Below are 21,309 nucleotides of genomic sequence, written 5' to 3'. Positions count from 1 at the left end.
AGACTGGAGGTTGGCTAATGTGGTGCCACTGTTTATGAAGGGTGGTAAGGACAAGCCAGGGAACTATAGACCAGTGAGCCTGATGTCAGTTTTGGACAAGATTTTAATTAGATTACTTATAGTGTGGAAACAGGCCCTTCGGCCCAACAAGTCCACACCGACCCGCTGAAGCGCAACCCACCCAGATCCTATTCCTCTACATTTACCCCTTCACCTAACACTTTGGGCAATTTAGCACAGCCATTTCACCTAGACTGCACATTTTTAGACTGTGGGAAGAAACCCACGCAGTCACAGGGAGAATGTACAACCACCACACAGTGAGGTGGGAATTGAACCCAGGTCACTGGCGCTTGAGGCAGCACTACTAGCCACTGTGCCAGCATGCCACCCATGGAGGGAATCCTGAGGGACAGGATGTACATGTATTTGGAAAGGCAAGGACTGATTAGGGATAGTCAACATGGTCTTGTGTGTGGGAAATCATGTCTCACAAACTTGATTGAGTTTTTTGAAGAAGTAACAAAGAGGATTGATGAGGGCAGAGCAGTAGATGTGAGCTATATGAACTTCAGTAAGGCGTTCGACAAGGTTTCCCATGGGAGACTGATTATCTCACGGAATACAGTGAGAACTAGCCATGTGGATACAAAACTGGCACAAAGGTAGAAGACAGAGGGTGGTGATGGTGAGTTGTTTTTCAGACTGGAGGCCTGTGACCAGTGGAGTGCCACAAGGATCAGTGCTGGGTCCTCTACTTTTTGTCATTTACATAAATGATTTGGATGCATGCATAAGAGGTACAGTTAGTACGTTTGCAGATGAAACCAAAATTGGAGGTGTAGTGGACAGCGAAAAGGGTTACCTCAGATTACAACAGGATCTGGACCAGATGGGCCAATGGGCTGAGAAGTGGCCGATGGAATTTAATTCAGATAAATGTGAGGTGCTGCATTTTGGGAAAGCAAATCTTAGCAGGACTTGTACACTTAGTGGTAAGGTCCTAGGGAGTGTTGCTGAACAAAGAGACCTTGGAGTGCAGGTTCATAGCTCCTTGAAAGTTAAGTCATAGGTAGATAGGATAGTGAAGAAGGCTTTTGGTATGGTTTCCTTTATTGGTCAGAATATTGAGTACAGGAGTTGGGAGGTCATGTTGCAGCTGTACAGGATATTGGTTAGGCCACTGTTGGAATATTACATGCAATTCTGGTCTCCTTCCTTTTGGAAAGATGCTGTGAAACTTGAAAGGATTCAGAAAAGATTTATAAGGATGTTGGCAGAGTTGGAGGATTTGAGCCATAGGGAGAGGCTGAACAGGCTGGGGCTGTTTTCCCTTGAGCATCGGAGGCTGAGAAGTGACCTTATAGAGGTTTACAAAATTATGAGAGGCATGGATAGGGTAAAATGACAACGTTTTTTCCCCTGGAGTCGGGGAGTCCAGAACTAGAGGGCATAAGTTTAGGGTGAGAGGGGAAAGATATAAAAGAGACCTAAGGGGCAACTTTTTTCACACAGAGGGTGGTACGGGTATGGAATGAGCTGCCAGAGGAAGTGGTGGAGGCTGGTACAATTGCAACATTTAAGAGGCATTAAGATGTGTATATGAATAGGAAGGGTTTGGAGGGATATGGGCCGGGTGCTGGCAGATGGGACTAGATTGAGTTGGGATAGCTGGTCGGCATGGATGGATTGGACTGAAGGGTCTGTTTCTGTGCTGTACATCTCTATGAATCTATGCCTCTATGAGTAGAATGAGACCTTGATAAGATGGATCAATGGGCTGAGGGGTGGCAGATGGAGTTTATTTTAGCTAAGTGTGAGGTACAGCATTTTGGAAAGGCCAATCAGGGCAGGACTTATATTTTCTTTAGAAAAGTCAGAAAACAAACAATCACAATAACCAATAAAGGAAAAAAAACACAAAAATTCAAAATAAACTCCCTCCTCAGCAGGAAGACACTAACAGCAGTCAATAAGATACACTGACTGAGTGGGTGAGACAGCTCTCCCAGTTTTGGCACGAGATGTTACTAAGGAGGACGTTACAGGATGGACAGGACTGATTCTGCCATTGTCTTTTCTGGTGTCTTGGTTGATGACAGTTGGCCCATCCAGTTTTATTTCTTTGTCGAGACTTTGTAATGATTGATCCGATTGAGTGGCTTGCTCAGCTACTTCAGAGGACAATTGAGGGCCAACCACATTTCTGTGGTCTGGTGTCACACGTTGGTGTGGATGGCAGGTTTTCTTCCCTAAGGGACATGAGTAAACCAGATGGGTTTTTCCAACAATCAAGAATGGTTTCATGGTCAACAGTAAACATCTAGACTTTTAAGATTATAAGACCTGGAAGGTTATTAATCAAACAGCTGAAAATGGTTGTTCCTAAGACACCATCCTGAGTTTGAACTACACACAGCTATTAAACTAATCTTGACAAAAGCAGAAGTTGCTGGAAAAATCAGGCAGGTCTGGCAGCATATATGAAGAGAACTCAGAGTTAACATTTCAGGCACAGTGACCATTTCTCAGACTTTTCATGGATCCTGCCAGACCTGCTGAACTTTTCCAGCAATTTCTGCTTTTGCTTCTGATTTAAAACATCCACTGTTCTTTCTGTTTCTAACTAATCTTGACATTTTTCTCAGTTCCTATTAGTTATGCCCATAAAGATTCCTAGAACTTCGTCCTTGATACTGACTGGAGAGCATCAATGACCCTAAGTGATCGTTGAAGCCTGCCTGTATATTGTCTGTTTCCAAATGTGACCCTTGTACTATTCTTTAATGAGCCCTTTTAGGTGTTAAATTAAACGTTTGATAGCTCACAACAAGCCCAACCTCTATCATTAGGAATAATTGAATTTAGCAACCTAACAGTCAAATGCAGCAACTCCATGAAACTGTCTGTTTCCTGAATGTTACAATATTCAACAAGTGTAAGCTTCCACAGCCTGAATTCATGAAACAAAAAGTTTTCTTCATACTATAAGTAGTTGCATTCATCGTATGGTTATTACTCTTAATGTAACTGACTGTATAAAGTAGAACGTAGTTATCATTCATGTTTTGATGACTTTTCTGAAAAGTCATTCCATTGTTTAAACAGCAAACAGTGTGGCTTCAATCTTTTTGTAAGTACCTGGGTTTTCAGGATTCTATATAAAAAAAACTAAAAGCCAGGGCATGACTATCCAAAAAGTACTCGCAAGTAAGGCCCAGATAATATGCTTGAAGTATCACTGTGCATCAGATGCTTTCCAGTAATTTACCCTGTGGTATTAGACCACTTCAAGCCAGCCACCAACACTCTGGATCTGCAGGGCTGGGGGATCATTGAAAACAGTGTCTCATTTAGCTTCACTGTTTTTTTTTTGGAAATTGTCACTGCTGCTGACCTTGCAAGAAAAGGTTTTAACACAAAAATAATTGGTTAATGGAATACTGTGTCATAATATGAAACCCAGCAAGTAGGTAATTGCTAGTGAGGGCATTATTAGTCTTTAGGTATAATTCAATGAAGACAGCATGCAGACATAAATTGAAGTTCATTTGCTTTATTGAAACAAATAGTGATGCATAACAGATTGAATTTTGTGACCCAAAGCTGAAAGTCAGGTTCTAAATCATTCATACAGCACAAACAGTAAAGAGAGAGTATGAGTGGAAAATATTTCTTGAGTCTGCGTAACATAATCAAAACAAAGCACTGTGATCCTCCAGGTCCAATCAGAATATTCCCAGATCATTAATTTTCTAAGTGCTTAGTCTCCTCTGAGTGGCAATCTTTTTTTTATTGGAAACAAAAATATTCCCTGAGAGTGTGAAAGAAAGAGAGAGAATGAAGGGGAGTCATGTACAGGAGAGAGGGGGAGAGCGATAAAGAAAGAGAGAGATGTGGCTGTGAAAATCTAATTGAGGCAGATAACTTGGAAGCTTAATCAAACCATCCCTACATATTGTAACTTGCAACCACCAAATTTTAGCCCAATAATCTGGAAATCACTTTATGTCTGCATGCTCTTTTCATGGAATTATACCTAAAGGCGAATAATGCCCTCACTAGCAATTACCTACTTGCTGGGTTTCATATTACGTCACAGTATTCCATTAACCAATTATTTTTGTGTTAAAACCTTTTCTTGGAAAGTCAGCAGCAATGATAAGGTCAGGGTTTATTGCTTGTGCCTCATTGCAGTGGAAAGATAGTAATCTGCCTGTTCCTTAAACTACTGCAGTCATTGTGGGGATGGGATACCTGCAACCCCACCATTAGATCTCTGCTATTTCTTCCTGTTACCTGTGATCTGAATCTGCAGGGCAGAGGAGAGAAAGGAAGATTGTCAGTGCTTATATAAAACACAGGCTAATAATCATTAGATCTCATCCACAAATTGAATTGAATTGAATTAGCCTTATCATCACATGTACTCAAATGAGTGCAGCTAAAAGTTTACAATCACCACATTACAGCGCTATCTTAGATACAAAGGTACAGGTGCTTTAGATCAAATTCTTTTCATAGACTTCCTACAATGTGGCAACAGCCCATTGAGTCCATATCAAGCTTCTGAAGAACATCCCACCCAAATCCATCCCATCTCTGTAACCCTGTATTTCCTACAGTTCATCCACCTAACCTACACATCCCTGGACATGATGGGCAATTTATCATGGCCAATCCACCTAACTTGCACATCTTTGGATTGTGGGCAGAAACGCCACACAGCCGGTCGCCCAAGGCTAGAACCAAACCCGGATTTCTGGCGCTGTGAGGCAGCAGTGCTAACCACTGAGTCACCGTGCTGCCCGAGTTTCTTAGGAAATAAAAAAAAATTGGAAAGTAAAGAAATAAATAGTACTGCATTATAGGTCATAGGAATTAAATAGAAAAATAAAGAAGCAAACATTTCGGAATATCAGTCTTTCTGACCCAATCCATGCTAACACCGAGTTTCAAGGGAGACCTCCACCACCCGTGCTAGACCCACAAAGGTAGTAGTTGCCTCACTTTAGGTGCAATCCCTCACTCCTCAACCAGGCCAGGCCACAGGGCCAGGAGTCCCACTTCGGCTGCAGATGGTGCCTTGCCAACGCCGCCATCTTGAAGAGTCTGTAGCCTCCAGCGCCACCATCCCCGATTGCTGGAGGACCATTACCGCCACCGGCCCTAACACCAGGAGAAAAACCTCACTGCTGCTGCCACAGGCCCAACTGCCTGGAGGAGTTACATGTCTGCCCAGCGCCTCCTATCGCTAAGAGAATCCACATCCACCACTCTGCATGCAGCCTGCTCTCACTGCCAACCAACCCACCACAGAAAATAAGACAAAGAAAGATCAAAATGAAAGGAAAATAATGCAAAAGAAAATAGCAGAAGCAAAAGTAAAACAAACAAGGAAAGCAGATGGGAGTGGATAGGCCCTAGGAATCAGCCCACACACAGCTATTTTACTCCACTGCCATCTTGCACCAGAAAATGCAAATTTGAAAACTTTGGATTTTGATCTGAGCAAAAATGGCTAACAATGAGCTTGGGTACTTTGAAATAGCCACTGAAGTCACCTGACCTGAAAGTAGCCTACTCAACAGGAATTTACACAGGAATATCTAAATAATGTGCCAGAAGAAATATTGTTGCACACAAACAAATGAAACTGGCTACCACCTTGAAATTGTCTACCACGCACTACAAAGGCTAGCCATGATAGCCTAGACATTCAAAATCATCATCTGCACTATAGATTACAGACTGAGATTTTCAAATGTCTCTGGGGGTGAGACTTCTCAATGACAGGTATAGATAAAACAGACCATCCTCCAACCTGTTATGCAAAGAGAAAAATTTGCCTCCCCGTTACACCCTTCCCTCTCCCTGTATCAAAGGATAACTGGGAAATGACAGTGGACCATCAAAACATTTGCTTAATAATGGCTTGTCCTCACTGTGGGCCAACAGCCAGGACTCATACATCGAAATCCCCCACTGGTGAGAAGCCAGGACTATACATTTGTGCTTTCGCTGTAGAAAACAGTAATATTCATTAACTTTGAGAGGACTCCTCTTCACTCGTAGAATGTAAAAATAACTCTCTTTGCTATGCAATTCTTTAAGCTCAGCCACAACTTCTGTTGTTAGTTGGAATACATGACAGAGATAGAGAATTTAAATATGAAAGGAACTTCAAGTGCTGGAGCACTCACACTTGGATAAGGACTGATCGCACTTTTTAAAGTGTGTCTCAACCTCAATCTCGGGCACAACTTCAAGAGGTCAGCAATGAAATGTATAATTAATTTACATAAATGTAACAGCAGTAATTTTTCTAGTTCCACTTCCCACCTCCTCCTACTTCAAAGCTTGTTGTGTGTGTGTGTGTGTCACAGAATCCGAGATGAGTTTTGACCATTTCAATAACATTTATCATTTTTACCGAGTGAGTTTAAAATAAAACAAGCTGTTAAACATTGTTTAACTCAAGAGATCTGTCTGGCTTCGTTTTTCTTTGCTCTAAAGTGAGTCAAACACATTAGAAAATAACCACATTGTTTCAAAATTCAAGCCGGTGAGTGAAAAGAGAAGAATTTATTCATTCTTCTCAACTATAGGAAGGATGTTGTGAAACTGGAAAGGGTTCAGAAAAGATTTACAAAGATGTTGCCAGGGTTGGAGGGTTTGAGCTATAGGGAGAGGCTGAATAGGCTGGGGCTGTTTTCCCTGGAGCGTCGGACGCTGAGGGGTGAACTTATAGAGGTTTATAAAATCATGAGGGGCATGGATAGGGTAAATGGACAAAGTATTTTCCCTGGAGTGGAGGTGTCCAGAACTAGAGGGCGTAGGTTTAAGGGAAAGATTTAAAAGGGACCTAAGGAGCAAAGTTTTCACACAAAGAGTGATGCGTATATGGAATGAGCTGCCAGAGGAGGTGGTAGAGGCTGGGACAATTACAACATTTAAAAGGCATCAAGATGGGCATATAAACAGGAAGAGTTTAGAGGGAAATGGGCCAAGTGCTGGCAAATGGTTAATTTAAGTTTGGATATCTGGTTGGCATAGACAAGTTGGACCAAAGGGTCTGTTTCTGTGCTGCACATCTCTATGGCTTGGTTGTATCACATTGAAGTGTGTTTGGGTGACGCATGGTTGTGACTCATTTGAGGTTGTGAACTTTTAAAAAGAACTTAAAACTCCTAGTCATTGAGAGAAACAATTACCATCATAGAATCTCTCCAGTGTGGAAACAGGCCATTTGGCCCAACAGGTCCACATTGACCCTCCAAACAGTGACCCACCCAAACCTATTCCCCTAACTAGTGCACTTAAGCTACACACACCTGACTGCTGTGGGCAATGTAACATGGCCAATTGACCTAACCTGCACATGTTTGGATTGTAGGAGGAAATCGGAGCACCCGGAGGAAACCCATGCAGACACAGGGAAATGTGTAAACTCCACTCAAACAGTCGCCCAAGGCTGGAATCAAACCCGGATCCCTGGCACTGTGAAGCAGCAGTGCTAACCCTTGAGCCACCATAATTATGTAGCAAGATTTTATTTTTTAAACAAAACTATTTATTCCAAGAGTTAAAAAGCAAGTACGACTAGCTCGACACAGTATTTCATAAACACATAGATTTTAAAGCCAAATATCTCAAACAGACCTTATTTCTGTTGTGCTTTGCTTCTACTCAAGAGCTCCTTTATAATTTATTGGATCTTACTGGCCCATTCACCTTTCCTAGAAACCAAGGTATGTCATTATTTTTCGGAATTTACTTTTATTTTTCCTTGTTCCTACCAGTATCTGTGATCTGAGACACTTTGGAAGCCTTCCACTGATATCCCACACTCTTTTAAAACCTCAAATTGTGGTCTCCATATCTTAAGCATGGGCCTTACTGCATTCTTAGTGATTCCAAATAAGAAACACATCTCATTTGTAATAGCATTCTGCTTCTGGTTCCAGCTTCTTCATAACTCCTATCAGCTTTCTCTCTCTCTCTCTCTCTCTCTCTCTCAAAGCTGTTCCCAGGCTAAAGTTCTGAAGGAGGGTCACAAGAAATGTTTAATTTTGCTTTCTCTCCACAGATGCTCCAGACCTCCTGAGTTTTTCCAGCAGTTTCTGTTTTTGTCCAAGACTGATTGCTTATTCCTGTGTGTGATTGCAGAGTTAAAACTCAAAACTGAAATAAAACTTTACCCCATGGTAATGTGGCACAGTTAGGATGCCCCAGATAAAGGAATCAACAAATTCTGTCCGATTCCCAAACCTTCCCTTTGTTCTCAAAAATGATATGAATAATTGAAACAGTTGTTGGCCAGTCAACTCCCTCATGAAGCTTAGAGCGGTAGCCTTTTGTTCAATTACCAATTACCACTACAATCCTGCACAAAACAAACACAAGCCATATTTTGATTTGCAATAAATTTCTCAAAGCAGGTAGTACAAAAGTTAAAAAATCACACAATACCAGGTTATAGTCCAACAGGTTTAATTGGAAGCACACTAGATTTCGGAGTGCTGCTCCTTCATCAGGTGATAGTGGAGGACAACCACCTGATGAAGGAGCGACGCTCCGAAAGCTAGTGCTTCCAATTAAACCAATTGGACTATAACCTGGTGTTGCATGATTTTTAACTTTGTACACCCTAGTCCAATGCTGGCATCTCCAAATCATCAAAGCAGGTATTTTACATTTAATTGTTTTCAACTGGCATAGTAAAAATTATGCTCCAAAAACATGGGAATCATAAGATTAGATATAGATCACATTTGCTTGTCATAGGACATAGGGTCATAGTGTCATTCAGCACAGAAATAGGTTTTTTGGCCAAGCCGTCCATGCTGACCAGATTTCCTGAACTGAGTCCCATTCAATAGATGAATGTATGAACAAGAAGCAAAAGGGGGATGTGAGGCTGGAGCATTGTAAGGTCTGTGTCAATGGGGGAAGTATGTGAATGTTCTGCAAGAGTCCTGACCATTAGGAACTACTTCTGTATGTGACATGGGTGTAGTGCTTTTTGATGGTTGATGGCATTATGCTAATATCACTGGAATGCTGATCCAGGCTCATGCTTGGTATTTGTCAGTTCATAATCCTTTCACGGAAAATAGTTACATTTTAACTCAATTAACAAATCTGGAAGGTAAAGTGAGCTTCAGCAATGGTGATCGTGAAACAATCATTGAATATCACACAAATCAGTCCGGCTCATGGATAATTTAGGGAAGTAGATCTGCCAACCTTTCTTGGTCTGTCCTACATGTAAATCCAGATTCATGGCAATTCATGACTTAAGACCAGCAAGCCGGTCACTTCAAGGGTAATTCAGAAAGGAAAACAAATGTGATCTTGGTGGTGATATCCACGTTCCAGATTTGGATAAAGAAAGAATAGTGAGAGGTCGGACATTTGATGAGTATGAGTGAAGGTACATTTGAGATCATTAAACCACTTTTCACACTGTTGCCAGGCACTTGAGGTCAGACACTGAGCACTGATCTTCATTGCCTCTTGTTCCGATTTTCCCTGCAGGATCTGCCTTGCACCAACCACCAACAGTCCAACCACCCTGCAGAAATACAGCCTCTCCTTTTCTTTCCACTTGAGATAATGATGTCTCCAAGGTCTCATTGCTGAAGCTGGGGACCCTCTCCTTTTCCACTTACCTTGTTCAGATCTAACCAATATAACCCATCAGCAGCCTTTTCTGATCCAGCGCAGATCCTTTCAGGAAGAACAGACTGCCTTTAATAGCCAAGAGGTAACTCAGATAAATGTGACCCTCACATCCATGCTCTTTGACCTCCTGACAAGCTTGTATCCAGTCTGCAGAATAGCCCATACTAGGTTGCATGGTCCTATTACTTAAATAAGTGACAGCACAAATATTACAAGGCTACCTGCTGGAAACAAATAACAAATCAACAGACTGTATGGTCTCAGTTTTAGCCCTTTCATTTCTTCCAACCAAAAGAAAATAAAAGATTCCAAAATTCATGTTCCTGAGCTGTTTTCTGGCATTAAAATGTAACTAAAGTCAGTTCTTCTGTAACCTCATGTTACAGAAGAATCACGCTTTCGAAACAGCATTTAAAGTGTTGGCGATGTAACCACCTTACGGCCAACACACGTTTTAAAAGTTCACACTTCAGTAACAGTATCCCTGATTCGTCAATAACATTAGAGTGAATTCACACTGAGGACACCCGTGTTATAGCAGAATGGCCATTATTTTACAACAAAATTTACAACATTTTTCAACAATGGGCCTCACAGTGACTCAGTGGTTAGCAGTACCACCTCACACCACCAGGAACCTAGGTTTCATTCTACCCTCAGCCAACTGTCTGTGCGTAGTTTGCACATTCTCACCTTGTTCAACTGAGTGCTCCGGTTACCTCCCACAGTCCAAAGATGAGCAGGGTGGGTGAATTGACCATGCTAAATTGTGAATAGTGTCCCGGGCTGTGCAGGCTAGGTGAATGGTAAATGCAGGACAAGGTAGGGGTTGGGTCTGGGTAGGATGCTCTTCAGAGGATCAGTGTGGACTCAATGGGCTGAATGGCTAGCTTCTACGCTGTAGGAATTCTATGAAATGAAGGTTGAATATCTGTGCCAGCAATTTCTTTAAAACTGTTTGACTCTGCAAGCAGTACTTTGCCAGACACATAGCCACACCCTAATTTTGACCTGTAATTGGGTTTCTCAGCTAATATTTGAAGAAGTAACTGGAACAGTGGGACCAGTTTTGGGGATTTTTTGCCACTTAAATGTGTGCAAATATTTCTGGGACAAATTCCAAGGTCTCCCACCTAACAGAAACAGTGTGCTAACACCCTGATAGTGACGGGGTGTGACTTGTTTCACACACACACACACACACACACACACACCCCTATTTCTACCTTTTTCATATTGTCCTTCTGACAGTGTTGCTACTGGACGTTAACAAATAACTTCACATCTTCACATATCAATCTTGCATAACTCCATTTTTAAGTAACAATTTTTACACATCAATGATGTAATACTGCTAATTAATTCAAGGAAATGAGCCCCTTTAAGCAAATAAACCCAATTACATTATAATAAAGTTATATATGAAGATAGAGAGACATTCAAATAATGTTTATATCCTACAGACCTGCAAACAAAGCATAAGCAGGGATCATCTCATATCACCTGCAATGGATAACTTTATACTGCTGCACTTGTAGCAGGCCTCACCTTTCAAGAATTAACTTATTCAGACATCAAAAGAAATACAGCAAATAACGTAGCCTGACCTTGAAGCTCTGAACCTTCACCCACACCACCCCAAGAAGCTCGTTTTGTATTTATCAAATGTTAAATTCTTCCATGACAATAAAAAAATCCATATATCTTGAACATTTTTTTAAGAAACCCCAAAACAGAAATTGCTGGAAAAGCTCAGCAGATCTGGCAGCATCTGTGGAGAGAAATCAGAGTTAACCTTTCGGGCCTAGTGACCCTTCTGTTCTGAGAAAGGATTTCTCGCCCTGAAATGTTAACTCTGATTTCTCTCCACAGATGCTGCCATGCCTGCTGAGTTTTTCCAGCAATTTCTGTTTTTATTTCTATTTTAGAGTATCTGCATTTTTTTTTGGTTTTTATGATATATTTTTAAAATATGTTTATCTTTATTTCAGTTTCTGCCTTGATCCATTCATAGTCATTTACTTTGTTTTCTGAGAAATAAACTTGAAAGCCAAGAATACCGCTGTTTAACTATCCAGTTTGCGGTGGATTGCCTGCTTGTTGATATCATTGTCACTGACACCGAGAGATCCATTTGACCCATGACAACATTTAAACTTATCAGGACAGGGGCAAATCCAAGTCACACAGATGGTCAGATTTTTGTGTGCAGATTTCCTCTTGCACCTCGGTGACCTTTTTCACTTTTTTACTGACCACAAAGCCTTTTTTTAAAAAATATGTTATGTTGTAATACCTAAACACTCAACACTGAAATTGCAGCTGTTACTAAAGACTCATAAAGTCATATAGTTACACAGCATAGAAACAGACCCTTCATTCCAGCTATTCTGCGCCAACCAAACATCTCTCATCCCAGACAGACACACACACACACTTTGTGGGGTGAATTTGTACTTGCAGAGTTACATTGTACTTTGCTCAAAAACTGCATAAATTCATGTAAGACTATTAACACACTTTTTAGATTAGAATCAATCTAAACATTATGGTACAGACAGAGAACACAGAGGGCTAACACCTTCAACGTAGTATCTAGCTAACACCAATTGTTACAGTTAACCTGAGAATGTAACTTAAAAAAAAATGTTTTGTGATTTACACATGAAAGAAGTGAAACTATCATGGTATTAGAACAGATGAAAGACTCAACAAACAATCAGGATATTTTTCAATGTATAATTTCAATTACATCACACTGTAAACTTTTGCTATAAATTCTGTGTCCTATAATTGTGTCCTCCACAACCATCTGATGAAGCAGCAGCGCTCCGAAAGCTAGTGCTTCCAATTAAACCTGTTGGACTATAACCTGGCGTTGTGTGATTTTTAACATTGTACACCCCAATCCAACACCGGCATCTCCAAATGATTACATATTCACATTTGCCAACATTTGGCCCATATCCCTCTAAACTCTTCTTGCTCATTACCCATCTAGATACCTTCTAAATGCTGTAACTCTACCCATGTCCACCATCTCCCCAGGCAGCTTGTTCCATACACACACAATATCTGGATGAGAAAGTCACTCCTCAGTTTCCTTTTATATCTTTCTCATCTCACCTTAAACCCATGCCCTTTGGTTTTAGGTTCAGCCACCCTTGGAAAAAGATCTTGCCTATTTAGCCTATTCATGCCCCTCATGATTTTATAAATCTCAATAAGGTCACCCTCATCTCCTACCCTCCAGACAAAAAAGCTGCAGCCTATTCAGCCTCTCCCTATAGCTCAAACCCTCCAGTCTTGGCAACATTTTTGTAAATCCTTTCTGCGCCCTCTCAAGTTTACCAACATACTTCCTGTCAAAGAGCGACCAGAATTGTATGCAGTAATATAAAGTGGCCTCATCAATGTCCTGTGTAGCCACAATTTGACATCGCAGCTCCCATGCTCAATGTTCTGAGCAATGAAGGCAAGCATGCCAAGCGCCTTCTTCACTATCCTGCCTACCTTTGAAGGAATTATGAACCTATACTCAAGGTCTGTTTGTTCGACCCAGGGCCCTAACATTAAGTGTACAGGTCCTGCCCTGGTTTGCATTACCAAAATGCAACACCTCTCATTTATCTAAATTAAACTCCATTTGCCATTCATCGGCCCATTGGCCTATCTAATCAAAGTCTCATTGGACTCTGAGATAATCATCTTCACTGTTCATTACACCACCAACTTTGGTGTTATCTATAATTCACATCCAAATTATTTATATAAATGATAAAAAGCAGTCAACCCCGCACCAAACCTTCTGGTACACTGCTGGTCACAGGTCTTCAGTCTGAAAAGCAACCCTCTACCACCACTCTCTTCTCTCCTACATTCAAGCCAATTTGTATTCAGTTGACTAGTTCCCCCGGATCCCATGTGATCTAATCTTACAAATCAGTCTACCATGCAGAAGCTTGTCGAATGCCTTGCTGGAGTCCATACAGATAACATCCACTGCTCTGCTTCCATTAATCTTCTATGTCACATCTTCATAAAACTCAAACAAATTGATAAAATACAACTTCCCATATGCGAGGCTATGTTGACTGTACCAATCAGTCCAAGCTTCTCCAAATAGATGTAAATTTTGTTCCTCATAATCCCGTCCAACACCTTACCCACCACTGACATAAAACTCACAGGTCCATAGTTCCCTGACTTTTCCTTGCAGCTCTTTTTAATTAATGGCACCACATTAGCCAACATCCAGTCTTTCAACACCTTACCCATGGCGGTCGATGATTCAAATATCTCAGGAAGGGGCCCAGCATTCTCTTTCCTAGCTTCCCTTAAAGTTCTGGGAAACAACTGTACATTGTCTGGGGGTGTTTTCTATTTTTATGCGTTTTAAGACCTCCAGCACCTTCTCTTCTATAATATGAACTCTTTTCAAGGTATCACTATTTATTTCACCAAGTTCCATGGCTTCCATACTCTTCTGCTTCCTGATGAAGGGCTTATGCCCGAAACGTCGAACTTCCTATTCCTTGGATGCTGCCTAACCTGCTGTGCTTTAACCAGCAACACATTTTCAGCTTTTCTTCCATGCTCTTCTCCCAGTAATACTAATGGGAAATAATTGTTTAACACCTCATCTTGAGGTACCACACATAGACGATGGTGTAGATAGTTAAGGAGCCCTATTTTCTCCTTAGTTGCTCTTTTGCTCTTACTGAACTGATAGAATCTCTTTGGATTCTCCATAACCCTGTTTGCTAAAGCTATCTCATATCCCCTTTTTGCCCTCCTAATTTCCCTCTTAAGTATACTCCTACTGCTTTTATACTCTCCTCAGGATTCATTGCCTTAAAGATACAACATAAATAATAATATTTGCTACAGTTTGGCTATCTTACAAATTGTTAAGAATTAAGACGTGTTTACAAATGTGCTTCAATAATTTAAATGCCTTATTTCAAAAGTGCAAAGTTTATTTTCTATTATGCGACCATTTTCTAGAAATGAACGGATAACCAAATGAATAAAGGTTTTGAGCTGCACACTTGCAACCTCCAACAAGTCAAACCTACAATGATTCTCAAGGTGTTTTTATCTGTCCTTTCTCTCTTTACTGCTCTACTGTTCACATTCTTCATATCCAGCTGCCTTTGAAAGTTAAGGATTGGAGTACATTATTTAAAGAAGACTGCTCAAGATAAATAATCTTTTCTTTACTTTGAATGAGAAACAAGGTTCCTTCATCCATTGATGAAGGAATAATGCAGTGGTCTTACATCTTTTGAGCTTAGGTGTGAATCCAAACTAAACTGACAGAATGAAAATTTTAATCACTCTGTCAGTTGTGAAGCATTTTAAGCCTGATCAATATCTACCCAGGTTCAAGTCAAAGCAAATGTCATCCACTGTTCAATAAAGTTTGCTATAGTTGGGCAGCCATCTTTGAAAAGGTAGTTGGTGCTGAGAGTAAAGCTTTCACAATTGTCAGAATATGTTTCTGAGACAAGGATTCAGGCAAATTGTTGAAACAGGACAGAAAACCATTATACGAGTAGACAACCCTTTATCCAAAATCCCAAAATCCGAGAAGCTCCATAGTCTGAATATTTTTTTGTAAAGTTTTTTTTCTCGTTAACAATGTTGTTTGGCAGGCAAACAGTTAACCCTTGTTGACACCCTCTCGATGTGTGTCACTCAGCTACGACGTGTGGAGGCGTGGCCCAGCACTGGCAGGTCTCAATTCTGTCTCAAGGCCCATTTTACCCACCCTAAGTCTGTTCTTCAGTAAGACTTTTTTTAAATTTCACCATTAAACTGTCATTTATTCTGAAATTCAAAAAATTCTGAATTTCAAAAACCAGCTGGTCCTGAGCATTTCGGATAAAGGATTCTACACCTCTATTTTTTTGATGTAGCTATGATTCAGAGGTGCCGGTATTGGACTGGGGTGGACAAAGTTAACAATCACATAACACAAGGTTATAGTTCAACATTTGGAAGCACTAGCTTTCGGAGCGCCGCTCCTTCATCAGCCGGTTCTTCAGGACAATCACCTGAAGAAGGAGCAGCGCTCCGAAAACTAGTGCTTCCAAATAATCCTGTTGGACTATAGCCTGGTGTTATGTGATTCTGATATACACACTCACTCCATGTTGACATTTGGTAGCAAGAATATAAAGTATTTCCCATCTAGCAACACTCAACTGAATAGCTCAAGAGTCTGATCAATAGTTATTAAAAGTATAATGATTTCAGATGAAAGATTGAACTCTCATTTATTTCTGCATTGATGGGGTGATGTTACAAAATCATACTTCCAGTCGGCAGGGCTCACAATGAGAGTACAACATTGAAAAGTGGTGGAAAATTCACATGATTAATTATTGATATGTGATCACAATGGACAAGACTCTTGCCTGGAAACATGAATTCCCTGAAGCACATTTTTAATGCAAGTATTAAATAATTACATCTGATGTACATCATGGATTAGACACAGAGTAATGCTTCCTTTAATATGCCTTCCTCTGGGATCTCAGTCCAAATCACATAACAGCTCACCGTTAGTTTTGAACTGAATTAAATTGACCATAAGAATTGAAAATCATTGCACTCGTTCCCTTGGTCTTAGTCTGTTTATTTGATTTGATACTGTCATAACTGATACAAAATCCCTTTGGCATTGCAGTGAGATTATTATGATCTCTTTACAAATGAGATTATAGGCACAGTCTAGAACACTACACACAAATAGCCAGGGCCTTAGATGCAGACAATGTACATGTCTTTTGGTGTTCACATGGACATTAATCAGACACCAACAGTTTGTCCATCTATTATTGTCTTAGCCAACATGAAAATCCCATTGAGGAAGAGAATAGACATATAGTCAACCAATTTATAATTAATGTCCACAATGATGTTCAAAACTTAACTCAATGCTGTTAAGATTACTCATAGTATGGATAATTATGAAAGAAAGATTTTGATTTTTTCTGTGAAACAAAGAACCAATTCAACAAATTAATTAATTTAACAGGCCCTTAAAGGGGCACTGTGAGAATAATCAAAACTTTGACAGAGATTTGTCGATTTTCAATTAAAATACTAGAATGGAGGGAAATTATACACTCCAGCCCTCAGCCTTGGATTTTTGTCAAAAAGAGAAATTGCTGGAGGAAAGCAGCATGTGTGGAGAGAAACTATAGTTAACATTTCCAGTTCAATGACCCTTCTTCAAAACTGGTTTTATATATTGCCTTTTGACATCTTCTCAACATCCCAGTGGACTTTTACAACTCTTGAAGTACTTACTGTAGTAAAGACAGCAGCTGATTTTCACACAACTATTCACAAACAGCAATGTGGTAATAGCCAGACAATATCATTTTTTAGCTGAAGAGTAAATATTGGCTAGTCACTCTGTTGCCAAGGCAGCATCAGCCAAGCTCAAAAGTTCTGAATGGAAAATTGAGTGTGCCCCTGATCCGCACAGCCTTTAGATGTTCACTGGAGTGTGTTTACATTCATTTCATTTGGTCAGTAATAACATTGGTCTGAAATTCTGATTCCAAGTGCTGAACGAATGAAGTCAAGTCAGAGGTCACTCTACAAATTATCATGGTGTCAAATAGCTCTTTTCCTATAGTACCTGCCATCTGGCCGGAAACAGTGAAATCAAGGCTTCCTGCTCTGTGTAATGTGAAACTCGCAATCACTGACCAGAAAGCTGCTTTCTACTGTAGCATTAGCCTTCTTTGTTACATTAACAAATGATTAAGTGTCAGATGGTAAGGGTGACCTTGACAAAGCATGAGAAAATGTGTAAAATAAAGATGTACCTCCAACAATTACACTCATACTAGCATAACAATGGTAATGTTTAGCATTAACTTGATAATAAATGGTTTGAAATGGATGTTAATATTTTGCATAGCAAACACCCAGAGATGGATTTTGATTTGGCTAAACAAATGCTTATTATAATTCTAACATCATCAGCAATAACATACTTATATAAGGTCTGTAATGTATTCAAAGGTGCTTCTCATTAATTTTATCAACAAGACTTGGAATCAAATAAGGAGAAATAGGGCATGCAACAAAGAGCTTGGTCAAACAAGTAGGTTTAAGCAACATCTTAAAGAAGGAGAGATAGAGAAGTTTAAACTCCTCACCACCCCCCAACCACCTCCCCCCCCCCAACAGCCCCCCAACCCCGCCACCATCCCTGGCAGCTGAAGACACAGCCACCATTGCTGGAGTGAAATAGATCAAGAATATGTAAAAGGTAATACTAAAACAAAAGTGGTATAATGGCCCAGAAATTTGTCTATTAGCATTCTTGAGTTCTTCAGGCTTTTAACCCTTCAATATGCTGGTAGGCATGGTGCAGACGTTCTAGCTTGAAGCATGCTTTTTGCCATTCTGGGTAAGATTCAAACCACTGCCAGGTAGTGGTTATGGTAATTCCCTGCTACCAATATGCCTTTTGATATCCAGACTAATGAACTGTCTAATTCTAAGTGGTGGAGGATAGACCACCAGAGGGCCGTAACAAGAAGAGACACTTGTCCTACACAAGATCTAGCAATAAGTACAATTAACTAGTTAGGCTGCATTAGAAACTGTCAGGAGCGACGTATGTCACGTCCATCTCTATCAAGACCTAGTGAAAAGCTAACTGTTTCTCCAGCAAAAATGTGTGACAACATCAGATTGGATAGAATTCTTTCAAAGCCTTTACCTGATACAATATATGGAATCTCTACATCCCACAATAAGGGAAACAATGACCATTGCGTTTCCCCCACTTCCATCACTGCACTTTCCCCTTCCAATGCTGCTTTTGTCTCTCTGACAACTGTTTTCCTCCAATTTTCACCAGGTTCCATCCTACATTCTGGATTAGTGGTGCTGGAAGAGCACAGCAGTTCAGGCAGCATCCAAAGTGCAGCGAAATCGACGTTTCGGGCAAAAGCCCTTCATCAGGAATAAAGGCAGTGAGCCTGAAGCGTGGAGAGATAAGCTAGAGGAGGGTGGGAATGGGGAGAAAGTAGCATAGAGTACAATGGGTGAGTGGAGGAGGTGATGAAGGTGATAGGTCAGGGAGGAGAGGGTGGAGTGGATAGGTGGAAAAGAAGATAGGCAGGTAGGACAAGTTCGGACAAGTCATGGGGACAGTGCTGAGCTGGAACTTTGGAACTAGGATGAGGTGGGGGAAGGGGAAATGAGGAAACTGCTGAAGTCCACATTGATGCCTTGGGGTTGAAATGTTCCGAGGTGGAAGATGAGGCGTTCTTCCTCCAGGCGTCTGGTGGTGAGGGAGCGGCGGTGAAGGAGGCCCAAGACCTCCATGTCCTCGGCAGAGTGGGAAGGGGAGTTGAAATGCTGGGCCACGGGGCGGTGTGGTTGATTGGTGCGGGTGTCCCGGAGATGTTCTCTAAAGCGCTCTGCTAGGAGGCGTCCAGTCTCCCCAATGTAGAGGAGACCACATCGGGAGCAACGGATACAATAAATGATATTAGTGGATGTGCACTAATCCTCCATCCTACATTGTTTACAAAGTCACTAACACATAGCAACAGACAAAATCTTCTGACCCAATCCTTCTGTTAACAGTTTTTTTTGAGGAGTATTTAGACAATAGTTGATTTATTACTTGCCCATGTTTTGTGGAGAAAGATATGAGAAGCTAATATTGCCACAAGCTTCTCAATGGCATCATCAAGAATTTTTATCCCTGTTACCTTCTACTTTATAAACATAGAGTGTGAACAGGTGGGCCCATGTGTTGTTCAAGGACAGCTCTACACAGACTTTTACTGGTGTTCTTTCTCTATAATACAGACATGTTATAAATGGAAAAACACAACTGTTTGTGGAATTGGAAAATCTGCCAGATGAGAGGAGAAGATGGTTATAGCATGTAAACCGCAGTTTAGAACATAGAACTTTAATATATGGCTTTATTTTACTCAAAGTTCAATTGTCTTACAATAACTTAATTTTTCAGACTGGTATTACACCACATCATAACTGACAACACCTTTCATTGAAGATTCCATGCACCATCAAAGAACTGGACAGAGAATTCACCACAGAACTGTAAAATTAAAACAAAAATAATTCTGGACATATTCCTACATTAGTCCAAAAGATCCTTCCAAACCTCAGAACAGCTAACTCAGGAAAATGTTCATTCTATAATGATTCCCTTTAAACAGCATGCTATCCTGTGACCTCTATTTCTCAATCTCATTCTCATGAGCCTAAATCAATAACATTACTTCACTGAAAACATCTATGAAGAAGAAAAATGACTTCAAAACCTTCATTATATCCCTCAGAAATGCCTCAATATACTTTAAAAAGGGTTTTTTTTAATTGCATGAGTAAATGTAATAGTCATTTTGTGTGTAGCACTGAGATCTCTGTTAATGTGTGTTTAATATGTTATGAGGTACGATGATAACAGCATTCTGAGAACTCCCTACTCTTCTAATAATGCCATAAAATGTTTAAAGTTATCTGAACCACTGGAGTAATGAGAGTCAAGATTAAAATGGTGCTGGAAAAGCACAGCAGGTCAGGCAGCATCCGAGGAGTAGGAAAATCAATATTTCAGGCAAAAGCCCTTCATCAGGAATGTCATTCCTGAAGAAGTCCTTTTCCCCAAGACATTGATTTTCCTACTCCCCGGATGCTGCCTGACCTGCTGTGCTTTTCCAGCACCATTTTAATCTTGACTCTCATTACTCCAGTGGCTTTTCCAGCACCACTCTAATCTTGATTCTAATCTCCAGCATAGGCAGTACCCACCTCTGCCTACTGGAATAATCAGCCAAGGCCTGGACATAAGGTTTCATATCAGAGGTTGTATCACTGGCTTCAGCATGTAGCAGGATACCCCTGTGGATTTAAACTTTCAAACTTGTACCCATAATTTGTTTTACTTCTTAGATGAAAATACAAAGAACCGAACTGCAGGGATATGTCACTCAACTGGGGGCGGCACAGTGGCTCAGTGGTTAGCACTGCTGCCTCATGGCACCAGGGACCCGGGTTCGATTCCAGCCTAGGGCGACTGTCTGTTTGGAGTTTGCACATTCTCTCCATGTCTGCGTAGGTTTCCTTCGGGTGCTCTGGTTTCCTCCCACACTCCTAAGTTGTGCATTTAAGGTGAATTGGCCATACTAAATTGTCCACAGTGTTAGGTGCATTAGTCAGAGGGAAATAGGTCTGGGTGGGTTACTCTTTGGAGGGTCGGTGTGGACTTGTTGGGCCGAAGGGCCTGTTTCCACATTGTAGGGAATCTAATCTGATAAAAACCACCTGTTATCAATGACTCTTGTTAACATATTTTAAAAACATTTCCCCTAGAATTCTGCTAGACAAATGTCAATGTATTTATCCAATGCTCCTCTCTCAATTCATTTATCAGAGGCATCAATCAATTCAAATAACTCATGTTAAAGTCTCAATTAAAATAATGGAAAGAGGAATTTCACATAAACACGTTAACGTTCAAGAACAAAACCGAAAGAACGGCAAATGCTAAAGTCAGAAACGAAAACCAAAATTGCTGGAAAAGCTCAGCAAGTCTGGCTGTGGAGA

Source organism: Hemiscyllium ocellatum, chromosome 25, assembly GCF_020745735.1.
Source record: "Hemiscyllium ocellatum isolate sHemOce1 chromosome 25, sHemOce1.pat.X.cur, whole genome shotgun sequence".
NCBI classification, from domain to species: domain Eukaryota; kingdom Metazoa; phylum Chordata; class Chondrichthyes; order Orectolobiformes; family Hemiscylliidae; genus Hemiscyllium; species Hemiscyllium ocellatum.
This window is presented reverse-complemented; position numbering follows the sequence as displayed.